Here is a 21,501-nt window from a genome sequence, read left to right as displayed (position 1 = left end):
AAAGTAAGAAAAACATAATTTATGTAAGAACTTACCTGATAAATTAATTTCTTCATATTGGCAAGAGTCCATGAGATAGTGACGTATGGGATATACAATCCTACCAGGATGGGCAAAGTTTCCCAAACCTCAAATACCTTATAAATACACCCCTCACCACACCCACAATTCAGTTTAACGAATAGCCAAGAAGTGGGGGTGATAAAGAAAGGAGTAATAAAGCATTAACAAAGGAATTTGGAAATAATTGTGCTTTATACAAAAAAATCCTAACCACCATAAAAAAGGGGTGGGCCTCATGGACTCCTGCCAATATGAAAGAAATGAATTATCAGGTAAGTTCTTACATAAATTATGTTTTCTTTCATGTAATTGGCAAGAGTCCATGAGCTAGTGATGTATGGGATAGCAATACCCAAGATGTGGAACTCCACACAAAATTCACTAGAGAGGGAGAGATAAAAATAAAAACAGCCATTTACCGCTGAAATAATTAATCCACAGCCCAAAATATAAGTTTAATCTCATAAATGAAAGGAAAAAACTTAAACCAAAAGCAGAAGAATCAAACTGAAACAGCTGCCTGAAGAACTTACATCAAAACGGTAGAATTTAGTAAATGTTTCCAAAGAAGACCAAGTTGCTGCTTTGCAAATCTGATCAACTGAAGCTTCATTCTTAAAAGCCCACAAAGTAGAGACTGATCTAGTAGAATGAGCTGTAATTCTCTGAGGTGGGGTTTCACCCGCCTCCAAATTAGCTTGATGAATCAAAAACTTTAACCACGAAGCAAGGAAAAAGCAGAAGCCTTTTGACCTTTCTAGGACCAGAAAATATAACAAATACACTAGAAGACTTCCTGAAATCTTTAGTAGCTTCAACATAATATTTCAAAGCTCTTACAACATCCAAAGAATGTAAGGATCTCTCCAAAGAATTTTTGGGATTAGGACACAAGGAAGGAACAACAATTTCTCTATTAATGTTGTTAGAATTCACAACCTTCGGTAAGAATTTAAATGAAGTCCGCAAAACCGCCTTATCCTGATGAAAAATCAGAAAAGGAGATTCACAAGAGAGTGGATAATTCAGAAACTCTTCTAGCAGAAGAGATGGCCAAAAGAAACAACAATTTCCAAGAAAGTAGTTTAATGACCAAAGAATGCATAGGCTCAAACGGAGGAGCCTGTAAAGCCTACAAAACTAAATTAAGACTCCAAGGAGTAGAGATTGATTTAATGACAGGTTTGATACCAACCAACGCCTGCACAAAACAATGAATATCAGGAATTTTAGCAATCTTTCTGTGAAATAAAACAGAAAGAGCAGAGATTTGTCCTTTCAAGGAACTTGCAGACAAACCTTTATCCAAAAAATCCTGAAGAAACTGTAAAATTCTAGGAATTCTAAAAGAATGCCAAGAGAATTTATGAGAACACCATGAAATGTAAGTCTTCCAAACTCCATAATAAATATTTCTAGAAACAGATTTACGAGCCTGCAACATAGTATTAATCACTGAGTCAGAGAAACCTCTATGACTAAGCACTAAGCATTCAATCTCCATACCTTCAAATTTAATGATTTGAGATCCTGATGGAAAAACGGACCTTGAGATAGAAGGTCTGACCTTAGTGGAAGTGGCCAAGGTTGGCAACTGGACATCCGAACAAGATCCACATACCAAAACCTGTGAGGCCATGCTGGAGCAACCAGCAGCACAAACAATTGCTCCATGATGATCTTGGAGATCACTCTTGGAAGAACTAGAGGCGGGAAAATATAAACAGGTTGATAACACCAAGGAAGTGTCAATGCATCCACTGCTTCCGCCTGAGGATCCATGGACCTGGACAGGTACCTGGGAAGTTTTTTTTTTAGATGAGATGCCATCAGATCTATTTCTGGAAGCCCCCACATCTGAACAATTTGAGAAAACACATCTGGGTGGAGAGACCATTCTTCCGGATGTAAAGTCTGACGACTGAGGTAATCCGCTTTCCAATTGTCTATACCTGGGATATGAACCGCAGAAATTAGACAGGAGCTGGATTCCGCCCAAACAAGTATCCAAGACATTTCTTTCATAGCTTGAGGACTGTAAGTCCCACCCTGATGATTGACATATGCCACAGTTGTGACATTGTCTCTCTGAAAACAAATGAATGGTTCTCTCTTCAACAGAGGCCAAAATTGAAGAGCCTGAGAATCGCACGGAGTTCCAAAATATGATTGGTATTCCACCCTCTTGAGATTTCCAAACTCCTCATGCTGTCAGAGATCCCCAAACAGCTCACCAACCTGAAAGACTTGCATCTGTTGTGATCACAGTCCAGGTTGGATGAACAAAAGAGGCCCCTAGAATTATACAATGGTGATCTAACCACCAAGTCAGAGAAAGTCGAACATTTGGATTTAAGGATATTAATTGTGATATCCTTGTATAATCCCTGCACCATTGGTTCAGCATACAAAGCTGAGAGGTCTCATATGAAAATGAGCAAGGGGATCGCGTCCGATGCTGCAGTCATGAGACCTAAAACTTCCATGCACATAGCTACTGAAGGGAATGACTGAGACTGAAGGTTCTGACAAGCTGCAACCAATTTCAAACTTCTCTTGTCTGTTAGAGACAAAGTCATGGACACTGAATCTATCTGGAAACCTAAAAAGGTTACCTTGTCTGAGGAATCAAAGAACTTTTTGGTAAAATTGATCCTCCAACCATGTCTTTGAAGAAACAACACTAGTTGATTTGTGTGAGATTCTGTAGAACATAAAGACTGAGCGAGTACCAAGATATTGTCCAAATAAGGAAATACTGCAATACCCCGCTCTCTGATTACAGAGAGTAGGGCATCTAGAACCTTTGAAAAGATTCTTGGAGCTGTCGCTAGGCCAAAAGGAAGAGCAACAATTTGGTAATGCTTGTCTAGAAAGAGAATCTCAGGAACTGATAGTGATCTGGATGAATCGGAATTTGAAGATAAGCATCCTGTAAGTCTATTGTGGACATGCTGAACAAAGGGCAGAATCGTCCTTAGTAGTCAACCATTTTGAAAGTTTTGGTACTCCTTACATATCGATTCAAAATCTTTAAGATCCAAAACTGGTCTGAATGATTTTCTTTCTTTGGGACAATGAATAGATTTGAATAAAACCCTAGACCCTGTTTCCTGAAACGGAACTGGCATGATTACCCGTGACAACTCGAGGTCTGAAACACACTTCAGAAAAGCCTGAGCCTTAACTGGGTTTACTGGAATGCGTGAGAGAAAATATCTTCTCACAGGCGGTCTTACTCTGAATCCTATTCTGTACCCCCAGAGACAATACTCTGAATCCAATGATTTTGGACCGAATTGATCCAAACATTTTTGAAAAATGTTAATCTGCCCCCTACCAGCTGAGCTGGAATGAGGGCCACACCTTCATGCAGACTTGGGGACTGGTTTTGATCTCTTAAATTACTTGGATTTATTCCAATTTGAAGAAGGCTTCCAATTGGAAGCAGATTCCTTGGGGGAAGGATTAGGTTTCTGTTCCTTATTTTGTCGAAAGAAACGAAAACGGTTAAAAGCTTTAGATTTACCATTAGGTTTTTTATCCTGAGGCAAAAAAACTCCCTTCCCCCCAGTAACAGTTGAAATTATTGAATCCAACTGAGAACCAAATAATTTATTACCTTGGAAAGAAAGAGATAGCAATCTGGACTTAGAAGTCATATCAGGATTTCAAGATTTAAGCCACAAAGCTCTTCTAGCTAGAATAGCTAAAGACATAGATTTAACATCAATTTTGATAATATCAAAAATGGCATCAAAAATGAAATTATTAGCATGTTGAATCAACTTAACAATGCTAGACAAATAATGATCCAATACTTGTTGCGCTAAAGTATCCAACCAAAACGTTGAAGCAGCTGCAACATCAGCCAAAGAAATTGCAGGCCTAAGAAGATAACCTGAATATAAATAAGCTTTCCTTAGATAAGATTCAATTTTCCTATCTAAAGGATCTTTAAAAGAAGTACTACCTTCCGTAGGAATAGTAGTACGTTTAGCAAGAGTAGAGATAGCCCCATCAACTTTGGGGATCTTTTCCCAAAACTTCAATCTAACTTCTGGCAAAGGATACAATTTTTTAAACCTTGAAGAAGGAATAAAATAAGTACCAGGCTTATTCCATTCCTTAGAAATCATATCAGAAATAGCATCAGGAACCGGAAAAACCTCTGGAATAACCACAGGAGGTTCATAAACAGAATTTAAATGTTTACTAGTTTTAATGTCAAGAGGACTAATTTCCTCCATATCCAACATAATCAACACTTCTTTTAACAAAGAACATCAGGAACCGGAAAAACCTCTGGAATAACCACAGGAGGTTCATAAACAGAATTTAAATGTTTACTAGTTTTAATGTCAAGAGGACTAGTGTCCTCCATATCCAATGTAATGAACACTTCTTTTAACAAATAAATAAGAGGATTTATCAGTGTCAAAATCTGAGGCAGATAGATCCTCATTCAGAGAAGGATAATTCAGTATGCTGCTGGTCAGTGATCATTTGAAATTTCATCAACCTTATTAGAAGTTTTAAAAGACCTTTTACATTTAGTATTAGGTAATGAACTACTACTGATAGATACATTTTCTGCATGTAAAAGTTTATCATGACAACTATTACAAACCACAGCTGGAGGTATAATCACCACAAGTTTACAACAAATGCACTTAGCTTTGGTAGAACTGTTATCAGGCAGCAGGGATCCAACAGTGAATTCTGAGACAGGATCAGATTGAGACATCTTGCAAATGTAAGAGAAAAAATCAACATATAAAGCAAAATGATCAATTTCCTTATATGGCAGTTTCAGGAATGGGAAAAAATGCAAACAGGATAGCCCTCTGACATAGAAAAAGGCAAGAGGCAAATCGGAATGCTGTCTAAAATAATGAAAATATTTGGCGTCAAGTATGATGCACAACAAACAGAAAAATATTTTTTGATGCCAAAAACGTCCGGAAACGGCACACTCGCATCATAGATGACGCAACATTGTGAAAGAACCCGGCGTCAACTAAGTCGCCGGAAATGACGAATTTGCGTCAACGAACGTAACCGCACCAAAAAAATCTCGCGCCAAGAATGACGCAATAAACTTTAGCATTTTGCACCCTCACAAGCCTAATTCTGCCTGTGAATTTGAAAAATGACAGTCAATTGAAAAAAGACTACACCCCAGGTAAGAAATACATTTCTAAAAAATGCATTTTCCAGATATGAAACTGACAGTCTGCAAAAGGAAATATACTGAAACCTGAATCATGGCAAATATAAGTACAAAACATATATTTAGAACTTTATATAAATACATAAAGTGCCAAACCATAGCTGAGAGTGTCTTAAGTAATGAAAACATACTTACCTGAAGACACCCATCCACATATAGCAGATAGCCAAACCAGGACTGAAACAGTTATTTGTAGAGGTAATGGAATATGAGAGTATATCGTTGATCTGAAAAGGGAGGTAGGAGATGAATCTCTACGACCGATAACAGAAAACCTATGAAATAGAATAAAACTATTGCATTCAATAGGTGATACTCTCTTCACATCCCTTTGACATTCACTGTACTCTGAGAGGAAACAGGCTTCAAAAATGCTGAGAAGCGCATATCAATGTAGAAATCTTAGCACAAACTTACTTCACCACCTCCATAGGAGGCAAAGTTTGTAAAACTGAATTGTGGGTGTGGTGAGGGGTGTATTTAGAGGTTTGGGAAACTTTGCCCCTCCTGGTAGGATTGTATATCCCAATACGTCACTAGCTCATGGACTCTTGCCAATTACATGAAATAAATAATCATATTGCCACATACATTACTAAACAGAACCTTTCACCCAATAGGCGCAACAGGGTAAATTTACTAGTGTCTAAAACATTCCTCTTTGCAGTAACACCATACAAAACTGCAGCATGATAAAAGTTCATAATAATAGGTAACAATTAGTCAGCTCGTATACAAAAAACATCCCATGTTAACACAAAGATGACCTTTCACTCAACAATTCCAAATTTTTTAAATAGCTACTTTTTGAACATTTTCATAAAATACCAGTACAACTGTAAAAAACTGTGTCTAATACATATTTCTTCACAGAAGCACAACAGTGCTGAGCTACCAGGAGGGCCTTTGTGTCTGGAAGGGGACATTGCGGTTAAGCATATGGTCTTCTGTTGCCCTTCATGAATTACCCCAGTGTGTAGTGTCTTGCTTGGATGAGGCCACAAATTGGACAGCTTGGATCTCTGATGTGTTCTCTGAAAAATATGGATCAATGCCTCATGCATTGCCAGCTTTTATGTTTAGCTCATGATAGTAGGTGCATTGCTGCTTAACATTGAACAGGTGCTTCTTAATATTGTGAATATTGTTGTGAAGCAATTCTGTAAGGTTCTCCTGGAACCACAGTTTGGAAAACCCAGCATTTAATAACTACACATGCTCTATACAAAATAGTTTATACTCTCAACTATTTTTCTAAACCACTGGTTTTCAAACCTGTTCTCAGACCTCCCTAATAGGCCACATTTTGAGGATATCTGAACTGGAGGACAGGTGAAATAATCAGCTGATTATGCTGTCTTCCGATGTAAATCTGAAAACATGGCCTGTTGGAGAGGCCCAAGGACAGGTTTTAAAACCAGTGTTCTAAACCCTTAAAGGACCAGTCAATTCAGTAACTTTGCATAATCAACAAATACATTATAACAAGACAATGCAATAGCACTCAGTCTAAACTTCAAATGTTTAGTAGATTGTTTTTTGACAAATTTCAAAGTTATGTCTCTTCTGACAAATTTTAAAGTTTTGTCCCTCCTGCATCATGTGACAGCCATCAGCCAATCACAAATGCATAAATTCTGTGAATTCTTTCAAAAGCTCAGTAGGAACTGGTGACTCAAAAAGTGTAAATATAAAAAAACTGAGCACATTTAGTTAATAGAAGTAAATTGGGAAGTTGTTTAATTGCCTGCTCTATCTAAATTATGAAAGTTTAATTTTGACTTGCCTGTTGCCCTTTACCTTGACATTGGCTGACCTTGCACCTCTGGGAAATGTTCAGGACTTTGTGATGGAGTGTTCACAGTGGCGTCACTAGGGGGTGCGGGAGGTGCGGGCCACACCCGGGTGACAGCCTCCAGGGGGTGACACCACCAGAATTTTTTTTTTTTTTAATTTATTGAAATTCAAAGAAATACAATGTAGAGATGCATAGATTTTTTTATTAGAGGGGCCAGCATTTGTGAACATTAGTGGGAGTGGGGAAGTTGTGGCCCCTTGAGCCAGCGCTGCAATTTCCACAAATAGTTTTCCCGGCTGCTTTTGCTTGTTTGTACTTTGCTCCTCCCCTGCCCAATTTCACTATGAATGTTGTGGGTGTGCTGTGGGGCTTGCGAAGTTGCGTTGCTAGCCTAAACCTGCCTGCCTATCTGTGCTCACTGCTCTGTGATGGTGGAGGAGTGTAGACACTCACTGCTGTGCTGTCTCTCTAAACGTGAACCGGGAAATCGTGAGGGGGATGCCTGGCACCTGACCGCATGACTGTCTGACACTGTCTCTAAAGTGAAGGAGCCACGTATGATGCCCACCAGATGGGTACGGTTACGTTACACTAAGTGCACACTGAAGAGGTAGGAGGGCGGGCGGGGATCTGGGGGTGGGCAGAGGTGATTGGCGAAGCGGTAGGCGCGCGACCCGGGGCTGTGCACTGACTTGGAACAGAGTCAGAGAGCAGAATTTTCATAGTTTGCACACCTAAACCTTTTCTTTAATGATTTATTTTTAGAGTGCATTGTTTATCTTTTATTTGATGCTCTGCTGAGCCAGGGAGCAGCTCTAGGCATGGGCTTTATAATTAATGCAGTGCAGTTTACATATTTTGTATGTGTGTGTGTCCGAGTTTTTGTGTGTGTGTCTGAGTGTTTTTGTGTGTGTGCCTGAGTGTTTTTGTGTGTGTGCCTGAGTGTTTTTGTGTGTGTGTGCCTGAGTGTTTTTGTGTGTGTGCCTGAGTGTTTTTGTGTGTATGTCTGTGTCTGTGTGTGTGCCTGAGTGTTTTTGTGTGTGTGTCTGAGTGTTTTTGTGTGTGTGTCTGAGTGTTTTTGTGTGTGTGTGTTTTTGTGTGTGTGTTTGAGTGTGTTTCCGAGTGTTTGTTTTTGCATCTGAGTGTGTGTTTAAGTGTGTCTGAGTGTTTGTATGTGTGTGTGCCTGTGTTTTTGTGTTTGTGTGTGTCTGCTTTCTGGGGGGGAGGGGGTGAGTGTTTGTGTGTGTGTCTAAGTGTTTGTGTGTGTGCCTGAGTGTTTTTGTGTGTGTGTCTGAGTGTTTTTGTGTGTGTGTGTTTTTGTGTGTGTGTTTGAGTGTGTTTCCGAGTGTTTGTGTTTGCATCTGAGTGTGTGTTTAAGTGTGTCTGAGTGTTTGTATGTGTGTGTGCCTTTGTTTTTGTGTTTGTGTGTGTCTGCTTTCTGGGGGGAGGGGGGGTGACACCATAACTTACCGCACCGGGTGACACCAACCCTAGTGATGCCACTGAGTGTTCATGTTTCTTAGTGCTTGTCTCATCTCCTTGCTTCTTTTGTATGCTTCTCTCTACATTTTACACTTCTGATGTTGCTCTTTCTCACTTAGGTCCCTAATTATTTTGTATCTTTCCTGCCTTAACATTCCTTCTCCATCTTTGCCTCTCTGTCTCTCTCAAGGTACTGTGCACTCCTTTCTGGGCCAGCATCTCTGCGTTGACAACTGCCTTTGGCATTCTGCTGCTGATTTGGGTGCCACTTCTGACATAGGATGCCTGTCAAAGTTTCAGTGGACACATTACATCAAATATTCTATTTATAACAAACATATGAGTTGTCATGATTTTATTAAGTATACATGTGCTGAAACCATAATTAACCATTTCATATTTTTGTTAAATTAAAATTATAGATAAATGAAGTTAATAACTCAACCCTGTCAAAAGTTTAGAACCACAAAACAATGACATATGGGACGTGGTTGAGTGTGATGGGTTTGTGTTTTTCTGTTCAAAACAGCCACTGCTTCCCATGTGGTGTAGGAGAGTAGACCACATTGAAGCAATGAAATAAGTATATTTTATATATTTATGGATTAAAATTAAATTGTGAAAAGTGACAATTTTCCATCTTAATTTTATGTGATGGGGTTGAGTTGTTAAGCTTGACAATACCCTCCCTGGCTATAATATGCCTCAAAATTATTAATACAAAGTATGATATCATTTACCTTCTTCTGAACCACACTGTTGAAGAGGGATAAATTATGTCACTTTCGGTAAATGATCTCTGATATGGTTGTAGAATGGTTGTCATGACGGGGTTGAGTCCAGACTGAGGGATATAACTTTAAAGCGTGGTCTTTATTAAATATCTTTAAAAATTTAGGAAAATAGTTTTTTCACTAGAAAGGAACACAAAAAAATACTTTCATTATTGCCAAAAATTATAGACACTATGCACGTTATTACAAATTAAGTGAAATGCCTCAGATATAAGTAAGACATTCTTATATGATAAAAATTATTTGAATCCAACAATTATTTTTATTCATTGTAATGGGCATACCAAAGTATTGTAAAAAGCTTGTAACATTTCATTATGGGGAACAACCACTTTGAAAACTTTGGGGGACTGAAATATTACCGAATCCCAGGAATGACCCATATATAGAAATATGTGTTTCTAACTAGATGTGTCAAAAATGATGGGATAAACTCTTCAAGGGCTGTGTCCCTGGACTGCAACCGTGCAATGCTTGTGAAAATGAGTTTTAAATGCCTTTATTAAAGACATTTATTAAGTATTTAGCTATTTTACAATGCAGTGCCTGACTGAATGGTGATGTAAAACCCATAACTGTACCCATCTCGGTCCTCTCATACTCTGATACGATGCTGTATTTTATTTTATTTAAAAAAAATAATTTTCCAAAATTGTTCCATTTGATATTGAATTTCAACAATTTTAACTGTTTGGATGTATTTACATTTTATTTGCTCCCTGAACTATTTAAGGTCCTTAAAAGGGTTAAAATGGAGGGGCATATGTCTCTTACATTGGGTTGCATATGAATATGGTAATACTTCTGGATAAAATGAATTAAGAGCTGTATATTTAGTACTCCGCTGCATTTTGGGGGCTTTGCAAAGTTCACTTATAGGGATATTGTAGATACATGAAAGTCATAAATTAAACTTTCATGGTTCAGAAAGAGCATGCAATTTTAAGAGATTTTTCAATGTACTTTGTTATCTTGCTATCCTTTTTTGAAAAGCATACCTAGGTAGCTTCAGAAGCAGGACTGGCTAAAGGAATTGCACTTATAATGAGCTGCTTGGGTCAGAGAATAAGAGGACCCCCAACTCTCTTTCTACTACAGTTTAAATTGAACCATTGTACTGTATCCTAAAGGCAAAAGTGATACATAGATATATGTGTAACTTGGGTATTTTTATATTATTTAAGGCAAACATATGCTCCCCATGTGCTGGTCCTGTTAAGAGCTGCCCGGGCCCCATGGTCCCACCAGAACCCATTGTAGAGCCGCCCATCAGGAGCAACAGTTAACTACTGGGTGCTAGCTAGAGACTGGTTGCTTCATACATATGCCAATTGTCATCTGCTCACTAGATATGCTCAGCAAGGTCCCATTTGTGTATTACTGCTCTGGAGATCACTTTAACATAGGCCTTGAGCACAATCTACTGTCTGATCAAGGTGATTACAAGCAACAAGTTATCAGCTCACTGATAAAAGTCCTGTTCAAGGTGATCGAAATCCTTCTCTGGACCATTTTTCACTTTGAATATGACACCACAGAGACTCGATAAAGTGGAAAAAGTTCAATGCAGAAAGCTTATTCATATCTGTGCCAAACCAGCCACATCAAAAAAAGTAAGATAAACATTCTCATGAGACTTTTGTAGGGGTATGTTCTTGAAGTGTAAAACAATGCAAAGTGTGCTTACAAGCTAGTTTTAGAATGCTTTTTAATAATTTATTTTGTTAGGAGACCATTTACAATGCAGAACTTAATGGCAATTATACAGGTATATATATATAATTTTGGTAACATTTCTGTAACCATTTTCTTCAAGCTGCTGTTTAAATGTATCTGTAACACTAAAATGTTTATATGTCATTTCAAGTATATGGAAAATGAGTAGGACAAATGTTTTATTACACTTTTCTGCATTTAATGTATAAATCAAATCTACATGATTTAAAATTTAATAATGATTGCTAAATCAGACATCTCTAGTACTTTTTAACAAGCTATTATATTTTGACAGTTTCACATTTTCTTTTCGATTAAAAAAAAGGTCAGAAAATTGCTCCGTTGATGATAATTGAGCTGTGAAAAATCCATTCCGATGACAAAGAAATAGTTAGCAGTGCTGTGTTCCAGTTCCAAAGAATAATGGGGTGTATTGAGATGATAGATTTTTATTGCATGGTAGTTTAATCTCTTTTGTGGTACTTCGTGATAACGCCAGCAAAATGATTAGAACAAAAAACAGGACTTAAAAATTAATCTTCATATTGTTGTTGCAAAAGTAGACTTCAGGATCCTTTGAAAAAGTTTAATAAAGTAATGGATTTCAGGGTAGGTGCCATGAAACCTATAAAGGGATACTAAACCCGTTTTTTATCTTTCATGATTCAGATAGTGCATGCAATTTTAAGCAACTTTCTAATTTACTCCTATTATCAATTTTTCTTCGTTTTCTTACTATCTTTATTTGAAAAGCAGGAATCTAAGCTAAGGAACCAGACCATTTTTGTTTGAGCCCCTGGGTTGGGCTTGCTGATTGGTGGCTAAAGGTACCCACCACTCAGCAAGCGCTATACAGGATTCTGAACCAAAAATGAGCTGGTCTTGTAGCTTAGATTCCTGCTTTTTAAAATAAAGATACCAAGAGAACGAAGAAAAATTGGTAATAGGAGTAAATTAGAAAGTTGCTTAAAATTGCATGCACTATCTGAACCATGAAAGAAAAAAATTGGGTTTAGTATTTCTTTAAGTGATATTACTTAAACCATGTTATCAGAGTACTGGTGTTAGCATGTAGAGATGGAAGCATATTTAAAGGGACATTAAATGCTAAATACATTTTATAAGCATAGCATTGAGGTTATCCCCAGCCTCCTTCTAGTTATGGGTGTTGCCATGTTGAAATTGTTCACTATATTCCAGTCCTGTCTGCACATGTGCATCAACTCTGCTTCATATACCTGCAGTCTAACCTATGTTCCAAAATGGCAGCAACTATGATAAGAGGGAGGTGCATGAAATGTATTTAGTATTTATTGTCTCTTTAATTATCCCGTTGTCAAGTTAATCTAATATACAAACATGCTTTATTCGTGAAGTGTGCAAAATCAAACAGATATCAATCAATAACTTGTTGCTTGAAAAAATAAAATAAAGTGGCATTTCTTCCAATATCAACAAACATAAATGCATTTTAAACAGCATTTGCTTACAGGATAACCTCGAAGACATGATTGTTTCTCACATAGGTACAAAAATATCACCAAAACAGACCTGAAGCATAAGACATATATAGGTATAGGCTCATTGGATGTTCTTGTTTATTTAAATTAAATACAAAAATAACTCTTTAAAGTTAATCCTTCAAAGTATCAAAACAAGATGCATTCTTTATCTATCTGTTTATCTACTAGTGACTATTTAACCTCTTAAGGACATATGACAGAATTTTTCCGTGATAAAACAATTGAGCAAACTGAAAGCTGTGTCCTTAAAGGGTTAAAAAACAAACAAATTTAATGCAGTCAATTAACTCTTAAAATCAGAAAAGCAAAATGTTGCTAAAGTAACTTATTCTGTCCTGGAATCTGATTTATCAGAATTTAGTCTGCAAAATCATTGTTATCAACTTTACTAATTTGTAACTATTTTACCAACACTATTCAATCATGCAAAGAGCATAACAGTTAATCACACTCCCTATGGACACCAGTAGAACCACTAATGAAGGTGGCATTACTAAAACAGAATAAATAGCCACAATGTCTTATCTGTATTTAAGAACAACAGGCATAACTAACTCAAACAGGCTGAATTAATACAAATTAACAAAATGTATCAAGTTGCTTTCTAACCTCCCTGCATCCCTGAGATGTCAGAGTTAAATAATACTGGACCAATTCCTCTTGGTTTATTGACAAGCCCTGCTTGTGCACAATTGGTTGTGCAAGAACAAGGGACGGAACCACACAATAGCTTGTACAATGTTAAACATAGGCAGTGAATAGGTTCCCTGGCTGGGAGATTGTTTGCCCACAATCTAATAAATTGGACTCTTAAACAATCTTTTTTAAGGTAGGGCAATGATCACAGCTTAAATACATTTATGGGATCTCTTATGGCAAGTAATTGATGATAAAACCCATCTGTAACACGTAACCAAGCTGTGTTCAATCATTGTACATCAGGGTATTTGGAATCATTAAAGAGAAACCAAATTACTAAATTGCATTAAAATGTTTCAAATATGTTTGTTTTTTTATTGCAGAAATTCATAATGTTTCATACTCTATTATAAGTAATCTCAAAAACCTATTTACTTTTTGTGCTCTCTTAATAGTGTGATAGTTATGCATGTATTATTAATTTATGACAGCTTTACTTAAAGGACCAGTCAACACAGTAGATTTGCATAATCAACAATTGCAAGATAACAAGACAATGCAATAGCACTTAGTCTGAACTTCAAATGAGTAGTAGATTTTTGTCTGACAATTTTAAAAGTTATGTCTTTTTCCACTCCCCCTGTACCATATGACAGCCATCAGCCAATCACAAATGCATACACGTACCATGTGACAGCCATCAGCCATTTACAAATGCATACATACTTATTCTTGCACATGCTCAGTAGGAGCTGGTGACTCAAAAAGTTTAAATATAAAAAGACTGTGCACATTTAGTTAATGGAAGTAAATTGGAAAGTTGTTTAAAAATGGCATGCTCTATCTGAATAATGAAAGTTTTAATTTTGATTGAGTGTCCCTTTAAAGGGGACATATTATACTTTTTTTCTTATTATGTAGATGAACTAGCAGAAGTTAACATATCACAAATATTTGTTATGCAAAAGCTGTTTAAGGTGAAAATAAAAATCGAATATATTTGAAACATTATCATTTAGATAGAACAGATGAAATGTTTGAGTAGCTTGTCCTTTTAATAATTACTAAGCTACACTTGCTAAATGTATATCCAGTAATTTGCAGTGTTAAAGGGCCATGAAACCCACATTTTTTCTTTCATGATTTAGAAAGAGAATGTAATTTTAAACATCTTTCTAATTTACTTATATTATCTAATTTGCTTTATTCTCTTGATATTCTTTGCTGAAAAGCATATCTAGATATGCTCAGTAGCTGCTGATTGGTTGCTGCACATAGAAGCCTCGTGTGATTGGCTCACCATGTGCATTGCTTTTTCTTCAACTAAGGATATCTAAACAATGAAGCAAAATAAATAATAGAAGGTAAATTGTAATGTTGTTTTAAATTTCTATTCTCTATCTGAATCATGAAAGAAAGATTTTGGGTTTAGTGGCCCTTTATTAAGTAAATGCTTCTATTCAGGGGTGAAACTAGCATTGGTGCAGCAGGTGGAGTGGGCACTAGGGCACACATGCTAGGAGGGGGCCCAGAGTCCCAGTCTATGCATAGGTAAGTGCAGAATGTGTACAATAATAATGCAGAAGAATGTAGGTCCATCTACCTATCTATAATCTACCTATCTTCAAAATCATTATACAGAGCTGTATGTATATTATTACTATTGCTTACTACTGAGTTACCTTGGGAGCCAAAAAATATTGGCACTGGGGGCCGTCTGTTGAGCACAGGTCCGATACTGCTCCCATTTATGACATGGATGCCACAGAAGAATGTTATTGGAACTTTATATTGATACTAGTTGGTAAGCCTGCCCAAGGGCAGTCTATGTGTTGTAAATACAAAAAATAAAAAATAGAACTACAGAAAAAAAAAACACATTATCCAAATAAAAAAATTAAACCTAATCCTTATGAAAATAAAGCCCCCCCCCCCAAAAAAAACCCACCCCTAATCTAATGCTAAACTACCAATGGCCCTTAAAAGGGCTTTTTGTAGGGCATTGCCCTAAGTTAAAACAACTCTTTTGCATTTACAAGTCCTTCCTAACAGTAAAACCCACAACCCACCCCCAAAATAAAAAAAAATAACACTAAAAACCCTATCCTACCCATTGCCCTGAAAAGGGCATTTATTTGGCATTGCCCTTAAAAGGGCATTCAGCTCTTTTGCTGCCCTTAAAAGATCATTTAGCTCTTTTAAGAAGTGCCCATCCCTAATCTAAAAAAAAAAATTAAAAATGAAAAAAAAACCTAAGTCTTACCCCCAGGTTGGGTACTCACGGTTCCTGAAGTCAGGGGAGAAGGTCCTCTTCTAGGCATTGAAGTCTTCTTCCAAGCAGGGACCTCTTCTTTCTTCATCCAGGACAGAGGAAATGAAGACCGGCGACCGCGGAGCCATGGAGCGTGGAGGATCCATTTCTGCCGGATCGCCGCCGTACACTGAATAGTGAATTCAAGGTACGCAATTAAAGATGGCGTCCCTTGAATTCCTATTGGGCTGATTTGATTCTTCAAATTCAAATCAGCCAATAGGAAGAGAGCTTCTCAAATTCTATTGGCTATTCAAATCAACCAATAGAATTCCAGTAGCTCTCATCCTATTGGGCTGATTTGAACAGCCAATAGGATTTCAGTAGCTCTCATCCTATTTGAATTTGAAGATCAAATCAGCCAATAGAATTCAAGGGACGCCATATTTAATCGCGCACCTTGAATTCACTATTCAGTGTACGATGGAGATCGTACGTAGAGGATCCTCCACGCTCCATGACTCGTGGTCACTGGTCTTCAGTTTCCAGGGGGTCTCCGGTCTTTAGTTCCAGGGTCGCCGGTCTTTAGCTCTCGCAGTCATTGGTCTTTAATTCCACCCTCCGCTCCGAGCCGGGCTTGTTCCTGGAAGAAAGAAAGAAGAGGTCGCCGCTTGGAAGACTTCACCCGCCTGGAACAGGACCTTCTCTGCCAGACTTCAGGAACAGTGGAGTACCAACCTGGGGGTTAGACTTAGGTTTTTTTTTTAATTTTTTGTGGGGGTTTGTTTTATTTAGATTAGGATGGGCAATTCTTAAAAGAGCTAAATGCCCTTTTAAGGGCAGCAAAAGAGCTAAATGCCCTTTTAAGGGCAATGCCCATACAAATGCCCTTTTCAGGACAATGGATAGTTTAGTTTTTTTTAGTGTTAGGTTTATTTATTTGGGGGGGTTTGGTGGGTGGTGGCTTTTACTGTTAGGGGGGGACTTAGAATTTTTTTTAACTGCAAAAGAGCTGTTTAACTTAGGGCAATGGCCCTACAAAAAGTCCTTGTAAGGGCTATTGGTAGTTTAGCATTAGATTAGGGGGTGTTTTTATTTTTGGGGGGCTTTTTATTTTCATAGGGGATTAGGTTTAATTTTTTTATTTTGGATAATGTGCTTATTTTTTTTCTGTAGTTCTATTTTTTTATTTTTTTTGTATTTGCAACACATAGACTGCCCTCTGGGTAGGCTTACCAACTAGTATTAGTATAAGGTTTCCAATAACTTCTTCTGTGGCCTCCATGTCATAAATGGGAGCAGTAATGTTACACTTTTTTTATTTTTTGTAGTTTTAGTTTAATATAAACTTAGTTTTTTTTATTTTAAAAGTAATGTTAGGTTTTTATTTTAATTGTAATTTTGTATTTTTAATTTTAATTTAGGTAATATGTGTTTAATTTAGCGGATGTTAGGTTAGGGGGTGTTAGGTTAGGAGGCTTAGTAATTTAATTAGTTATTTGCGTTGTGGGTTTTGGCGGTTTAAGGGGTTAATAGGGTAATTAGGTTTATTGCGATGTGGGGGGTTTGCGGTTTTAAGCGTTTATTGCGATGTGGGGGGTTTTGCGGTTTAGGGGTTAATAGGGTAATTAGGTTTATTGCAATGTGGGGGGTTTGTGGTTTAGAGGTTAATAGGGGTAATTAGGTTTATTGCAATGTGGGGGTTTGTGGTTTAGAGGTTAATAAGGTAATTAGGTTTATTGCAATGTGGGTGGTTGACTGTTAAGGGATTAATATGTTAGGTTATTTGCGGATTAGAGGTTAATTACTTTAATATTTTGCGATGTGTGGGTTTGCAGTTTAGGTGTTAATACTTTGTGTGGAAAGTTAGTTTTTTTTCTTTGTTATACTTCGTGCGGGGCGGTGTTGTTTTTGTTGTAATGCTCCGTTTGCCTTCACTGCATCCCTGCCATTTTTGAAATCCACCTGGATGCATCGAATTCTTTTCACTGCCTTGCGCTGCCAACATTCCTTTGAGGAATCAGGATGCGTGCGCAACTGCCGACAGCGACGGACATTACAAACATAATTATAGTATAGATTTAGGTAGAGTATGTTCAGTATCTTTATCACACCAAGGGCATGATGATCTAAAGGTCTCTGGGCTGGTGATATTATTAAAGAATTGCTCACCAGTACTTCTATTTCCCTGGTGGAAATATCTAAAGACCACTTTCTAACCTAAAAACAGGGTGTCTCGCTAAATGGCGTTACTCCCCTTTTTGTATAGGAAGGGAGATGCCTATAGTACAAAAGAGCGCAATGAAAATCGTAATTTAAAAACTCATCTAAAATAAATGCATCTGAACCATTCACACATAAATACACAGGAAAAAATCGTATTGTTAAAGTACAAAAAAAATCTTAACAAAATCGTATTTTATCAAAAATGTAAAGATTTGTTTGTAAATGATGCAGGAATATAATCATATTAAATATGAACAGCACTTAAAAAATACAAAATACAAGCGTAATTGTTTTTTTTATCATAAAATGGGCTGAACATGGATGTTCCATGGGAATGTGTGAAATTGTTTCTCAAATCCTAGCATAATTATCTAAACATTTCTGCCCTACAGATCTCACCAGTTTTTTTCCACAACTTAAAAGTTGATGAGCTTTTATCAAATACTCAAAACACTAAATACTTCTGAAAAGGAAAACCTATGCATACGAAAATAACAGCAAATTTAAGATACAGAGCACTTAAAATAGCGTAATTAGCAATACGCTTCTCCGTATTCAGCATTGCACCAGCATCTCACAGAGACTCGCTAGAAACATGGGCCCACAAGCTCCCTACAGAGCTTGTTTAAATGGGCCCCAGAGAGTGAAATTTTAAGCAACTTTCTAATTTACTCCTACTATACATTTTTTCTTCAGCCTCTTGCTATCTTTATTTAAAATGCAGGAATGTAAAGCTTAGAAGCCGGCCCATTTTAGTCAGCACCCTGGGATATCGCTTGCTTTATTTAGCCACCAATAAGCAAGCATAACCCAGATAGCAAGAGAACAAAGAAAAAAATATAATAGGAGTAAATTAGAAAGTTGCTTAAAATTTCACGCTCTATCTGAATCATGAAAGAACAAAATTTGGGTTTATCCGTAAAGATATTTGACATAGTTTGTTATGCATTATTCTAGCCATAACACTTTATTTCAGGTCGCAAAGAGAGATACATTTTCCAAAGCTATCGTGTTGTAACGCATAACTTACCACTTGTAAACTGAGAGATTATAGCGCACCCCTGGGCTATACACATTAAAAAAATGTTGGGCGCGTTAGAAACCTCACTCTCAGGGGGACTTCCGGCTGGGGCGGATGTGGAACAGGTAGCTTGCAGGTAGCTGCCGCTCGCTATGTCTCTCCAAACAAAGGAGCGAAAATATTCTCCAGCCTGCCGTAGGGTGCCTTGTCTTAGGATAAAACAACTAAGACCGGCACAGGATCTTAACGATCACGGAGGAGAAGTCCTTGATATGGCAAAATAGTGCCCTTCTTGCTAAAGTGCACCGCTATAAAAACTTTTAAATGCAGGTGAAACCAAGTTAGACCGGGTGAATCAACCAGAGTCAGCCGGAGTACAGGTCCTGTGTAAGAGGTATTCGTTAACATCAGTCCTCTCTATAAGCAGCATAACACCTGGAAGTGACCCCATATCTGGTCTGATCGGTGCGGGAGCTCTGTCTCTGTAAGAGGAAGGTGTGAGCCGGTGTCTACAGGTTGACCCCAATCCGGAAAGGAGCTGACGACACACCCTCTCCATTGTGTTGTTGTGGTCTGCAGATCTGTGAGCTTGAGAGAGGGTGCTCCCGCCGGGCGGCGTCCTGCTGGCCTGAAGCATCACTCCAAAGTGTCGGCATAGAGACCAGAGGAAACTTGGTGGATTGACTTGAGTCTCCGAATATGCAGTGGTGAAACGTCCCCCATCGTGGACAGTCAAGCGCTGTTTAAAGAGGCACACTGGCGGAGTAAGATAAGGGTATGAGCCCGATATCCAGGTCTGAGCCAATCCGGTCCAGGAATTGATGACACACCTCTTCAATACACATACGCTGGTGTTGCTTGAGGCGCTGTGAGCCCACAGAGAGGGAGTCTCGGATTGATGGAGTATATGTCGTTTGGAGCAGCCGGAGCCGCTTCTGGAGAGTGCTAAAGAGTTGCCCTGGGGTCGCTTAGGAGCCGCATGTTGTCAGTCTGGGAGTACGGCCTATAGGTGCCGGTGCAATAAGAATATTAAGAGCATCAGTAGACGAATGTGATCGATACTATTGATCTGGGAGAGAAGAAAAAAACATCACTCCAGAGTGGTCTATAAGGAAAGAAGAGGGGCATATAACAAACCACCCTTTCGTTATAAATGGGTTCACCTTGCAGAGGCATATTTCTTTCCTTCAGCATTTCGGCTGTTGATGAGGATGCCAAGCATAAGCCCTCCCCCGCTATGGCTAGAGGTTCGGTGAGCAAATAAAAGGACATAATTCTTTTGTTGTTATACTATAAAGAGACGTTGATAAATATCTCTGGACTTGTTTTGCTATCTGAGTATTGAATCCTTCAAAAGAGGGGAAATATATCTTATTAAGCTTATACAAAAAGTATTTTGTTCTTGTACTGTTTGTATTCAACTGTCTATAGGCGTTATAACACTAGATGCATGTTGCTTATTAACAGATAGTTTGGAGCTACTCTCTGGATATGTGTTAACTGTGAATTATATTGAAGCAGACGTTTTGCAGAGGAGGGGTACTATAGTCCTATACTAACCCGCAGAAAAATAAAGCAGGGCACAAGTACATAAATCTTGGGAGATAAATATTGTTAATTTTCTCAGTTTAATAGTACCCCCCTGATATTGAGGACAAAGTAAACAGCCACGACTTAATTATCACGGCTCAGGGTAAGGTCATTTCCCAATTTCAGTCCCGACTTGAGGACTTGGAGGACAGGTCAAGGTGGAATAATTTGCGGGTTATTGGCCTCCCCGAATCAGTGAATTTCAAGATCTAATACTTTTTGCTTCAGTTATTTTGTCTCAGGCACTCTTGGTTCCCCCTCCGTCCGCCTCCGTTTCTGATTGAGAGAGCCCATAGAATAGGCATCCCTATAGAGAGAATAATACATTGTCCAAAACCTAGACCAGTCATTTTTAAATTTGTGAATTACCACGACAACATGTTGTATTTGAAATATTATAGGAAACTTAATGCATTAAATATTCATTCACATAAAATAATGATTTTTTCAACATTTCTCAGCTGAGACTTCAGCTAAAAGAAGAGAAATGTCCCCCTTTTTTGATAGATTCTTGAAAGCAGAATGCAATGTTTGATTGGTATACCCCGCAAAAACTGCTAGTGAGTAAAGCAGGTATCGCTTACAACATTAAACAATAGCAGTGAATCAAGGTCTTTGTGTAAAGAAATGGGTATTTGATGAGGCTGCAACAGTCAGAAGGTTTGGCTCTGTGGGTAGAGTTGGTTTTTTAGTTGATTTATGTTGGTTATTTTTTACTGTATATGTTGTGTTTTATATCCACAGGATTGTGAAATGGTTTTATTTTATGGAATAGGTAATAAATATTCCCTTTTTTTATGGTTCCTTTTCCCTTTTTTTTTTTTTTCTTTTCTCTTCCTCGGGCCTCCTCCCCTCTCTCCTCCTACCCCCTCACTCTTTCCTACTCCCTTGTTCCTCCTATCCTCTCCCCCTCTACCCCCTTGTGAGAGAGTTAGAAATTGCTTTTTATAGGATTTTGTCCTGGCTTCACTTAAACTAACATCTTGGAATGTTGGGGGTTATAACCTCCCCATTAAAGAGAAAAGCAATATTAAACATTTATCGAAAATGAAACCTGATATTGCTTTTCTACAAGAGCTACATTTAAAAAGTAGCCGAGTGCCGAAACTCCGGACCAATGGATTGGAGAAGTCATAGTTGCACCTTATAATGCACGTAAGAGAGG

This window comes from Bombina bombina, chromosome 2 (genome assembly GCF_027579735.1).
Source record: "Bombina bombina isolate aBomBom1 chromosome 2, aBomBom1.pri, whole genome shotgun sequence".
Taxonomy (NCBI): Eukaryota; Metazoa; Chordata; class Amphibia; order Anura; family Bombinatoridae; genus Bombina; species Bombina bombina.
The sequence above is the reverse complement of the archived record's forward strand: the minus strand, read 5'-3'. Positions refer to the sequence as shown.